Consider the following 12,242-nt stretch of genomic DNA (forward strand, 5'->3'; position numbering starts at 1 on the left):
ACTGGAACAATCTCAGATGTTTCATCTTGGTGTTCTTTGTCCCAGCTGCCATGATATTAGACACAGGCATGGGTGCTGTAACAATTGAGAGACCGCTAAGCAGAGCTCAGGAATAGACATAAAAGTAGAAGAGAATTACTCGTTTAAAAAGTTTCTCTTATGGCATCCCTAAATCAGAATTGAAGTACTAGATAGGATCAGTGTGGCCGGTTCCTAAGGGTAAAATATATCTTTCAAATAAAACTGTTAATCCAGTACTGGAGGAGGGCTTGCTTTAAGTCTAAGATTGAGAGAAATTAAGCACACCTTCAGGGAGACAAATCATTTTGCTGGGACACAGGCACTTAAAAAAATCTAAAGTTGACAAGATCAGAAACTCAGAATAGTATTTATGTTTATCTGGATACATGTTTTTATTTCCTGTTTCATCACAATGCCAAGTTTATTAGACATCTCCTTGTCTCCTTCCATTTATTGTCTCTGTCAAGAAGAGGCACACGTGTGAGCAAACTCCAGGCATTGTTTATGAAGAGCAGCTAAACACTGGCTGACCAGTGGGAGTTCAAGAATCTGCCTGATTCTGGATACACACACCTCTGGTATTAGGGTTCCGCAAGGAGGGCCGGGCTGCAGAAGTGCCTCCAAAAAGAATACAGTGGGAAACAAGGTAGGGGTGGGAATAGGAAACGAGGTTTTTTTGATGTACAAATAAAATTTCTAGAAGTCATACATAAACCATCAGCGACGTAGGAGGTCAAATGTGCTGAAAATAAATGTAGTCTAACAGCAAGTAGTCAATTAGCGCTTTCTATGTGCCAGATCCCGTAGTAGGTGCTGGAGGTCTCAAGATAGTCAATAATGTCCAAGCACAGTGGCTCATGCCTGTAATCCCAGCCTTTTGGGAACCTGAGGCAGGCAGATCACAAGGTCAGGAGATCGAGACTATTCTGGCCAACATGGTGAAACCCCGTCTCTACTAAAAATACAAGAATTAGCTGGGCATGGTGGCATGTGCCTGTAATTCCAGCTCTTCAGGAGGCTGAAGCAGGAGAATCATTTGAACCAGGGAGTCAGAGGTTGCAGTGAGCCGAGATCGCGCCACTGCACTCCAGCCTGGCGACAGAGCAAGACTCGTCTCAAAAAAAAAAGATGGTCACTACTAACACAATGCTCTCTTCTTTACAAATACATTCCCTGGCTTCCTATTATTTGATGCTTGTGAAAATCGGGGTAGCGTATGTTACTATCCTCATTCTATTGCTATGGGAATAAAACCGTGAGAGTTTGAGAGTCTTGTTGAAAGCTTTCCAAGGAAATTCTGCAAGTGTTTATGGAGGACCAGGTCTGGGGCTGGTCTTTTTCTGGGTACTGTGTCCAAAAAGACACAAGACATGGAAGTCCCGGCCTCAGGGCGCTTCCGCCCAGTGAGGATTCGCACAAGCAGCTGACTTTGTGTCCCATCCAGTGAGTTCCTCTTCTCCCTACCCATACTTGAGAAGGCTGCGTGTTGGTTTGTGTGTTCACAGCTGGTTATAGGCCAAGAAGCACTCATCAAAAAATGTAAAACTGAGCAGGGGAGGTCTGTCAATGGATTGAGGTTGAGAAATAGGACACAAAGTACTGAACACAGATGTGTATTTCCTCTGTTTGGATGAATGAGAAAGATAACTCGTTTTATAATGGGAAACATTTTAAAATTATTTCTGTGAAATTTATATTTTGAAATATACAGAGACTTTGAAAATTTTTGTTATTTGAAATTCAAAGTCTAGTGACATAAACAGGAAATTAACATAGTTACTTTAAGTTGAAAACAGTATTTTCATTTAAAAGGCTTTCAGGAGAGACTCCGTCCTAATGTTATCATTCTCGATTTTATTTATTTTCATTTTTAATTTTTTTAATAATGAGAAATTTCTAAAGTTCCTTCTTTTTTTCCTCTCTTTTACATTTATGCTTGGCAAAACTTCTCTGAACATACTTGATTTTAAAATAAATTTTACATCTATAACCCAACATTTGGTAAACCCTAAGTGACAGAGAAGCCAGGTTACTTAATCATATTTGGAAACAGCTTATGAATTACAGATTAAAATGAAATTCAATGAAATATTTTTGTCCTCTGTCATCATAGAACCAAGTGAGATGGCCAAGTTGTTGGCTCTGGCAACTATAACTTTGGGGGTTTTTAGAGGAAAACTGGGTATCTTGCATAGAATTCCATGGGTGTGCCCCAGAAAGATGTCAGGTGTCCGTGACTACAAGACCCTCACCGCCCCCAGAGAGCTCTGCTTTCAGGGCATTGACAGTGTTGCCTAAGAACCACGACACATTGCTGGGCAGAGTAACCTGCATCTCATTCAACAGTCCATTTCATAGATGAGGAAAGGAGACACTGGCCCATTTGCTGAGCTGGAGTTACCGTCACCCAGCTGGGATAGGATACCCTCTCAGTGTCTGGCCTATGAGTTGTGCACTTATCTACAAAATATGTTACCCATGCCAGTTGCCTACTGAGCTAAGGTGGCTTTGAGAGCAAGGAAATGCACCACCCTCACCGTCCTAACTTAGCAGAACCATAGATCCACTGAGCTGAAAGGAATCTTCCCCCCACTCAACCTTTCCACATGCCAGTAGAGCCTCAGAAGATGGAATGTGCAACCTCCAAAGCTTAGTTTATAGTTCTTCCAAGAGGGAATGTACATTTTAAACTAATGAAAAGTGATATTATTAACCCAAGATAAGACTTCCACCAATTTGCTAAAGGTATCAATATACAAAGTCATTTCATTTAGGGAGCAGTTATTCATTTGGAGTTACCAAAGCCAGAGGGTTCTCTTTGGTGACCTATTATTTGAGCTATTTTAGCTGTAACTGGCGTTTCTCCTGAAAGACAATGGGGAGTGAATGAGGAAGACAAAATGCGAGGCTTTACCTGGGATATTGCTAGTGGTGAACTGCTGAGTGGAAGGAGAATTTCGTTTTATTTATCTATTTGCTCAATTGTTCATACACTCAAAAGATTTAAGCACATATTGTGTGCGTTGTGCTAAGCAACTGGGAAATAAAAATAGGATCCCTGCCCTCAGCGAACTTAATGTCTAGCAATAGAAGCAAACAAGTCAAAAGAAGCTTGCTATTAGGGTATAAGTGCTGTGAAATTATTGGCAGCTTTGGATTTAAATGGCCTGATTAGATAAATTGTCAACTTATTTCTATTTCTGGTGGTCACAGATCATCAGAATTTATCTATGTGTACATATAAAGATGTTTTAATTGCTTATTCTTTTTAAGGAAAACATGGTATCCTAATAAAGGAAGTGTGAAGGGACTCTTAGCAAGCATCAGGAACAATATTGACTCCAGTCATGAATAAAAAGAAAGTTTCCTGGAAAGTTTACCACTAAGGCTTATACTTGGTGCTTGATAGGTGAGCTCTTCTTCTAGATCTTGGGTGGTTTCCAAGAAAACCATTTCTAATTAAGATAATTTTCAGGTACTCCCAATAAATGCTCCCACAGAAATTATGTTTATCCTAATTTTATTGGATTTTCTGACAGCCAAAAAAAAAAACCACACACACAATAAATAGTCCATATTAGTGAATACTGAATTTGTTCATCTTTTTGCTCATTTATATACTTTATTTTAAAGGCATTAAGCTTAATTCCTTATTTGTGGTCACACTTTCTATGCTTGGAAATTGCCTTATTCCAAATATGCCTCATGCTTGGAATTTCATTACATACTTTATTTCTTTACATTCAAGAAAAATCCCCAAAGTATTGTTGGTTTTTTAAGCTATGTGAAAAGACAGCTAAACGTAGTGAGATTTTGCCCCTTTTGCTTTGCCTGTCCTTTTCCATAAGCCCCTGTGCTGACTGTCTTTGACCACACCCAGCACAGCAAAGACTGTTCAGACTATTTTTCATGTGCTCAGAAGTAGAAGAATGAAGTGGAAGCACACTAAATAAAAAAGGAACATATGTTCATATCCTGTGACTTACCATTTACCTGGGATTTCATTCTGTTTCTCACATGTGGGGCGAATAGTTTCTCAGAAGTAGCAATTTAATAGTGGGTGGGAGAAGTATGAACTCTCAGAGGCAGCTTCCGGGGCTACTGGCCATGAAGGGGAAAGGGGAGGAAAGAGGCTTAGGGGCTGTAGCTTCAGGATGAAGGCAATGTTCAGGTCGATCAGAGATGTTTGCAGCTTGAGGACCTTCAGGAAGCTGCCAAGAGAGTGCTCCTTTGATATGGGGGACCAGGATGAGTTTATTTTGTATGACGTGGAGTTGGTAACCAGTAATTTAGCCAGAAATACTCTACCTTTTTTGCTCCAAAGATCTGTGCTTGTTAAATAAGCAGAGCTGGTCTAAGACTAGCAGCGTTCTCTAGAATGCTCTGCTTTTATTTCTGATTACACTGAATTACGTTGTGTTGCATTTTCTCAGCATTTTATGTTTGCTGATATATTTTCACTAGTAAGAGCTATTACATTGAATTCAAATAAGTAAAAATTATCAACAAATAGGCTGTTAAGCTACAGTGTGATTTAATCAAGCAAATAGATCAGACACAAATATATTCCATATGAAATACTGTTAATCACATCTGACTTGCAGCTGCGTGAGAAGCCTTGTCTGCTGACTGCTTAGCTAGGGGAAAATAATGGTGCAGCTCTAAGGAAGCCGGAGGCACCTACACATCAGGACGTGGAGGACGAATGTGCTGTAACCACACACCTAGGATTTATTACCAAGCAGGCCAGAAGCAGTATTTCCAACCAGCCAAGATGTGTACCTGTTGTTATTTGCATATGTTATGCAGTCATTTGCATATGTTATGCAGTCATTTGCATGCATCCCTGGAGATCAGTTAGAGGGTGTTCCCAAGAATGCTACTGATATGAGAGCCCTACCTGATTCCATTCGGGAATGCTCCCTAGCCAGTCTTCCTCCATGAAGCTTGGTGTGCAAAGCTCCCCAGGCTGTGTGGTTTGCCCTTGCTTTGCCCTGTGGAGGTAGAATTCTGCAGGCATGGAGCAGGTGGTGTCCCTGTTTCCCTCCCACCCCTGCTCGGTGCCAGTCTCCTGCCGTGGGAAGTGCCTGACCTTGCCGGCTGCCCCTTCTCCCAGCCACCTCACGCTGCCCCCGTGTTCTTTGTCTCCCTTGCCAAACCACTGCATCCTTTTGAGCACCCATCTCCCCAGCTACAAAATAGGGGTAACCCTGTAATAAGGGTTATCTTCAAGTTTTTAAATGCTTCAGCAGTGAAATATGCCTTGTCAGGACAGTTTGCACTTGGCAGCTGTGGTGTTGCGCAAAGCTGACTTTGGTTGGACCGTATCTGTAAAGGTTCTTGTACTATATTATGGGAGAAAAATGTTTTTTTCTCTCCTGCCAGCCTCCTTCCTCGCCCCTTTGAATACACACCTGTTTCAAATTAGTATTATCACCATGAAACTAGTTTTTCCTAGGTTATAGCTATGTTAAGTTTACATACAATGATGGTTTAATCTTCGATGCTGTCATTTTAAACATAATTCGTGGTAATAGCCCCTCTTGGAAAACAGATCTGTTTTCCACGCTGTTTCTGGTGTCAGCCCACAAGGAATGACGGAGTGGGGACTGTTGGGAGAAGGGAGAAGGCACTGGTAGAAATTATCTAGCCTTTTAGAGAAAAGAATTGTTTCTTCTTTCAGTTATTCTGACTTCTATATGGAATTAGCAAGATTGGCTGGGCACGGCGGCTCATGCCTATAATCCCAGCACGCTGGGAGGCCAAGGCGGGCAGATCACAAGGTCAGGAGATCAAGACCATCCTGGCTAACATGGTGAAACCCCATCTCTACTAAAAATACAAAAAAATTAGTCAGGTGTGGTGGTGTGCGCCTCTAGTCCCAGCTACTCGGGAGGCTGAGGCAGGAGAATCACTTGAACCCGGAAAGCGGAGGTTGCAGTGAGCCGAGACAGTGCCACTGCACTCCAGCCTGGGCAACAGAGAGCGAGACTCCATCTCAAAAAAAAAAAAAAAAAGAAAAAAAGAAATTAGCAAGATTTTAAAAAAATGAATCAAAGGTTAGTACTTAGGTATTGGCCAGTGTATTTCCTCCTGTTGCCAAAGAAAAGAAAGGCTTGAATGACATTGACAAATAAGAAAAACAGGCCTCATACCTGTGGAATGATTCGTATGCTGTAGTTTCACAATCTGAATTTTCAGATGGACATTAGCCAGAGTGCAAGCCTGAGGCCTGCTGTGGAAAACAGTCTCTGCGCTCGAAGTACACTGTCACATTCTTTGAATCAAGACATCTTGGCCACACATCCTGCCAAGGGCCTGTGGCTTGCAGCTTTTACTCATTAAACCGTGAGGCCAAATTTATAAGAGGAGGGGTGGGGAGATTTTACTTTGAATGACTTTATTTTGGAATGGTTATGGTAGAAATGCTCTAGCGACTACTTAAGAAGCTCACACGGGTCCCAATTTTAATGCTCTCAGCCCAGGATAATTGCAACTCGTTCTCTAGAACTAAGGTCGGATATCATATTAGCTTCCAAATAGTTTTACATCCAAAATATCATGTGGACAATCTATCTAAGGGTGAAAAACCAAGGAAGCCTCTTGTTCTGAACTGTGGGTAAAACACAAGAGGAGCAGAGAAGATGGCTTTGAGAGGCCTCTGTGTGAGAAAAGCTGGGAGCTGGGCAAGGCTGGGAGGAGGCAGGAAGCCCAAGGGGCTCTGCAGGCCCTCCATGAGCCCCAAGACTCCCAGGCCACATGGCTGTCAGCTCCTGCAGGCACCTGGGGCCCTGGGCTCCCTGTCACAGGGTCAAGCCCTGGAGAGACTGCTGCCTTCTACACTGTGCTTGCAAAGGTGCTACGGGAAACCCTCTTACCTGTAACTTGCTAAAGCAACTCTGTTGATTGGTTGACTTTGAACATAACGAAGGAAAGAAACACAGACAAACAAAACAACTTTTAAAAGAGCATTTATTTTTAGAATGCCTTTGACTTCTTGAATTCTTCTTGGTTTCTCATCACTTCAGGGACTTAACAGACAGACTGCAGGAATCAGAGGGGTGACTATAGCTGACTGCCTTCATTCCAGAGAACCTGAGACACACGGCATGAGGTTGGGTCTGTCTCTTATTTCTAGATCTTAACAAAGAAAATGCATGGATTATGATATGTGTCTCAGTCAAGTCCTTGTAGAGTACAACCCAACAGAAAGTGAAAAAACTTTCAATCTGATGGCATCGATCAGAGCCCACACGCACAAGGCTGGTGCGCGAATCTGATGGCATGGATCGGAGCCCATACGCACAAGGCTGGTGCGCGAATCTGATGGCATCGATCGGGGCCCATATGCACAAGGCTGGTGCGCGAATCTGATGGCATCGATCGGGGCCCATATGCACAAGGCTGGTGCGCGAATCCGATGGCATCGATTGGAGCCCACACACACAGGGCTCGTGTGCAAATCCGATGGCATCGATCGGAGCCCATATGCACAGGACTGGTGCGCGAATCTGATGGCATCAATAGGAGCCCATATGCACAGGGCTCTTGTGCGCAGCGTCCAGTGTGTCTATTAGGGTTGTAAGCGTCTAGACCTCTGTCCTGATGTCTTCTTGAGCGTGTCACACCGCAGTGTCAAGGCTCATGACAGCAGAACTCCAAAAACTGATATAGGGAAGGGAGCGTGACCTGCTAAAATGAGCTGGCCACAGTCACTCTGTGTGCATGAGGGAGAAGAAGAGATGTGCGTCTGAGAGACCCGCCCTACCCTCCCAGAGCTTGGATGTAACAGGTGCTGGGCATTTGCCCGAATTGCCATGGGAGTTATAGAGTAGTGCCCGTGTTTTCATTTTACTATCTCCACCTGCCACTCAGCCAGGGTGAGCTAGACACGGAGGCTTTCATCGCCTGTGAGCCTGATCTTCTAGTGATGTTCACTCTTTTCCTTGGTCTCACCGCTGCCCATGCTGACCTCCCTCTGGGTCACCTCTCTACCCCAGGGATCTTCCCTTCCCTGAACTGTCTGCCCCTCGGTCCATTCTCAGGCCCCACCCACACCTGTTCCACACCCAGGTCTCCTGCTTTGCATGACTCTGAGCTCCTCCAGGGCTTGGATTCAGGGCTGTCTCTTTGGGAGACTCTGGCCCAGGGACACTTGGATCCAGACAGGATTCGGGAAGAGAAGTTTCTGTCTGTATGTGACTGTGGGTGTAGCGGAGCTCACTGCATCTGAGTCCTAGCCTAGAGGCGGTGGTTCGTGTTCAGATCACAGAAGAGAGGAATGTGTTGCACAGGAAGCACATTGAAGATTTCTTCCTCGTGATGTGGCTTGGTCACCCCTGGCGGTAACATTCTGGAGTTTTAAGCTTGGTCACCCATGGTGGTAATGTTCTGGAGTTTTAAGGCTTGGTCACCCCTGGCGGTAACATTCTGGAGTTTTAAGCTTGGTCACCCATGGTGGTAATGTTCTGGAGTTTTAAGGCTTGGTCACCCCTGGTGGTAACATTCTGGAGTTTTAAGAAGTGTCCTGAATCACACATCCCCCTGCATGGCCAGGCTTTGAGTCTGCAGAGGTCCACGTTTTCTCAGCCATCTGGGACAGAGCACACTGGTTCTCCCCAGTGGTGCCATCAGCCTGGACCCCACAATACTTCTTTGCTGTGTGTGAATTTACAGAAAACCTCGGGCTGGTTGGTGGTCTGTGCTGCTACAAATGCTGGCGGAGCTTGTGCAGAAGGAAGGTTCCATGGGCTGTTCTCCACGTTTGCTTGGCAGCCACGGACAGCTGTGGCTGTTGTGGGACTGTTGCCCCCGAGCCACATGTGGCCATTCTCCGTGTAATGCGCAACTTCTGGGTTAATATATGCAAAGTCCTTGGAGGTCATTTAGGACATTTTATCTTAGGAATTAGCCGTGGACTACCTATTCACTACATGCCTAAAAATTATCAGTAGGACTTGGGTGTAGAGGGTTAAAATGAAGACAAAAGGGGGTGCCTACCTGAAACCAATGGAGGAAGAGGTCATTAAAACCATCGTGTAAGTCAAATTACTCAGAAGCCAAGAGAGAACCGCATAGCAGCTTGAGGGGAGCTGGCATTGGGTATTTTACAGGCTAACTACTGTTTGGCCTTGAAAATTTTTCTATAGAAAAAATGTCTAATCTAGGCTCACAATATTGCTGATATAGTGTTTATGTTACAATAAAATTTTTGGGGAAAAATCCCCGAACCACTTTGATTACTTAAAATATTTTAAATGCAACAAAATATCTTAAAAGATTGAGAAACTATCAACATTTTTAAAAATGCACAGGTTTCCACATGTATTAATGCTGGTAATTTTTAAGAAATAGAAAAACAGGAAAAGTCAATAAGGATGTTTGTTTTAAACGCTGTTGCTTCTAGAATAGGTTTTATTCTAGGAAGATGGCCTTCGTGACATTGCTGATAGAGATTTCTAGTGAGATTTAAAGTCTTTGACTCCTGACACTGAGTTTCTGTGATGAATGACTTCCCTCTGCCTGTTCCAGCCTGTGACTGCCTTCGGCCCACGATGGAGTGGGCGCCCAGCACCTTCTCTCAGGCAGAGCTGGACTTCTATCAAGGGCTGTCCTGTACCCAGACTCATGAACCTTCTGGGCTCAGTTCTTTCTCCCACATGCATTTGTTCGTCTTCCTCTTGGGTGTTAGGGGCCGTGGTGCACCTTAGACTAGGATTGTCAGGCACCTGCTGTCAGGGGCCTCGGTGGCTCTGGGCTAGGTCAGCACTGTGGCTCCTGCCAGGCATCCCCCCCGCCCCGCAATGGGTACCACAGTGGGCTCACCGCCCCTGTGTGAGTCCAGGTCTCTAGGGCAGAAATCCTGCCACACCCACGTGTGACCATCAGGCCCTTCTCCCCACCTGACCTGACACCCTCATGCAGCTCGGAGCTGTGGGCCTGGGCTCCGGCCTGGCAGGGGGAGGATGGATGAGAAGGATGGACCTCCAGCTGAGAGCCTTTGGAGCCGTTTTCGGGAATCGGGGCCGGGGGTTCTGCATGTTCCCCTTCCTCTCTCGAGCCCGGCCGTCCCTAGGCTGTAGAAGAGGCGCCATACACCTGCTGGAGCTGTCTGCAACTGCACCGTCATGTACGTGAACACGTGTTGCTGGACGGGAGTGACTTGGTTGACATGGCCTCCGGCAGGCACGAGCGCTGGTGCTGGTGAGCAGGGTGGGTCTCGTTAGTGGTGGTGGTGATTTCTCCTGCAGTCGGTGAGGGGAGCGGTTGCCTGTGATCCAAGCGTCAGGGTGGGGGCTTTGGAGGTGGCCCCATGTTGTGAATTCTGGCTCTGCTACGTGGCACTCATATGACTTTGGCAAGGTCACCAGCGGGACCTCCTTGAGGCTCAGTTTTCTTCTCTGTAAAATTAGTATCACGTCTGCCTTATAGGGTCTGACCTGGAATAAATGAAACTCCAGAGTGCTGGGGGACTCTCAGGCGGCACGGCAGGTCAGCCGGGGTACGGTCCGACTGCCACCTTCTCCCCACTGAGGCTGCGTTCCTGTGTCCCACACACAGTGCGTGGCAGGGTACCGCAAGGGACACGATAGAGGCCTAGCGCAGGGACCGCCGGTACAGGGGTTGGGCGTCTAAAAAGCAGTGTCATTGAAGCTGAATTACACTGAATGAGAAGGACTGCACTGAGGTCTGTGTATGCAGGGAGATGTCTCCCAAATGCAGCAGATCACAAAGGGCAAAGGGCAGGCGGCAGTCCTGCGCTGAGTGGGCAAGTCCTCAACGGTGTCTAGACCCCACAGGCAGCACAGGGGACACAGTGCCCGTCCGGGGGTGTGTGCTCTCCCTCTCTGATGTTCAGGACTCCCCTTGGGGCACTTTGGTGGGTCTCAGGGATGGTCCGGGACAGGACAGAGCGGGGATAAGGAGAGAGGTCCCAGAGACCGTCGGTATCTAATTCCAGCACTCGCACCCAGCCCTTGCTTTTGCTGTGTCCTGCCTGGTACGAGCAGAGCGAGCACATGGTGTGTGGGTGCCGTCTGCCTGTGCGCCACGGGTTTGTGTTTCAAGCGGGAAAGGCCGAGCATCTCGGGGGCCCCGGTCGGTCAGCAGATCCTTCCAATGTGACTGGGCAGCTCAGCCTGGCCTTCGTCCACTGCTTCCCTTCATTTAAAAACAAACAAAAAAAGACATCCCCTCTGATGTCTTTAATAATCTTCAGAAATGCTTGTCTGACTCCTCCCTTTATTCTACATCTTCTTCCTCCACGTTTCCTTTTTACTTTAGAGACCTATGACCAGAATACTCTGCACAGGGAGTCCACGGTGGCTGGAAGGCCGGCCTGGGAGTGCGAGACACGATGTTCTTTCTGGTGTGTGGTGCGGGAGTCGCATGGCTCAGCCCCCAGTGGAACATCTATGCTTGTTTCCCAGTCAGATGAGTCAGCCGAGAGGGAATGTTAATTATTAGAACTGAACTTCTGAAAAAAGGTGCTAATGAACAATGCGGCCACATCCTGCTGGGATTTCAATGGCAGGAAATAAAGTAGAACTAGTCGGGGCCTGGACCACAGGGCTTCATCCGCTGAGCCCCACACCCAGCCCCCACGCAGGTGCTCAGGTGTGGGCCCCTGGTGTCCTTGGTGGGTGTGGAAGGCTGGATAATGGCTCCTCGAGAAAGCCACAGCCTAAGTCTGGAACCTGGAGCTGTTCTCATATGTGGCAAAATGGGCTTTGTAGATGCGATCGAGTTAAGGACCTGGAGGTGGGGTGATGTTCCTGGATAATCTGGGGGGCCCTAAATGTAATCACAAGAGTCCTTGTGAGAGGAGGCAGAGGAGGTCTGACTGCAGAAGCGGGAAGGGGTGTGACAAGGGAGGCAGAGGTTGCAGGGGTGGAGGAAGGGATCAGGAGTAAGGAACACAGGCGGCCCCCAGGGCTGGACGTGGAGTCACCGGAGGGACTGGCCTTGCCAACAGCAGCAAAATGGATCCCAGACTTCCAACCTCCAGAACTGGGAGGGAAAACCCTGCGTTTCAAACCACTTAATTTGTGGAATTTGTCACAGCAGGAAGACAAAGCGAATATTCTGGTCAGTTCAGCTTTGAGGAAGATAGCACGTTGTGGAAGAGGCAGCAGACGTGACGCAGGCAGGGCTGTGGCCTCAGTGTGGGAGGGACATGGGCAGAGGCCAGGGCAGGGCAGGGCCTGGTCACAGAAGGTGAA

At 46.7% G+C, this 12,242-nt stretch overlaps 1 protein-coding gene across 6 annotated transcripts in view; it reads left to right on the forward strand.

The window, feature by feature from the left end:
• LOC105487633 (ribosomal protein S6 kinase A2) overlaps positions 1 to 12,242 on the forward strand; it is a 460,596-nt gene that overhangs the window by 248,967 nt on the left and 199,387 nt on the right. The gene's annotated exons all lie outside the window — the stretch shown is intronic.

Source organism: Macaca nemestrina, chromosome 5, assembly GCF_043159975.1.
Source record: "Macaca nemestrina isolate mMacNem1 chromosome 5, mMacNem.hap1, whole genome shotgun sequence".
Lineage (NCBI taxonomy): Eukaryota > Metazoa > Chordata > Mammalia > Primates > Cercopithecidae > Macaca > Macaca nemestrina.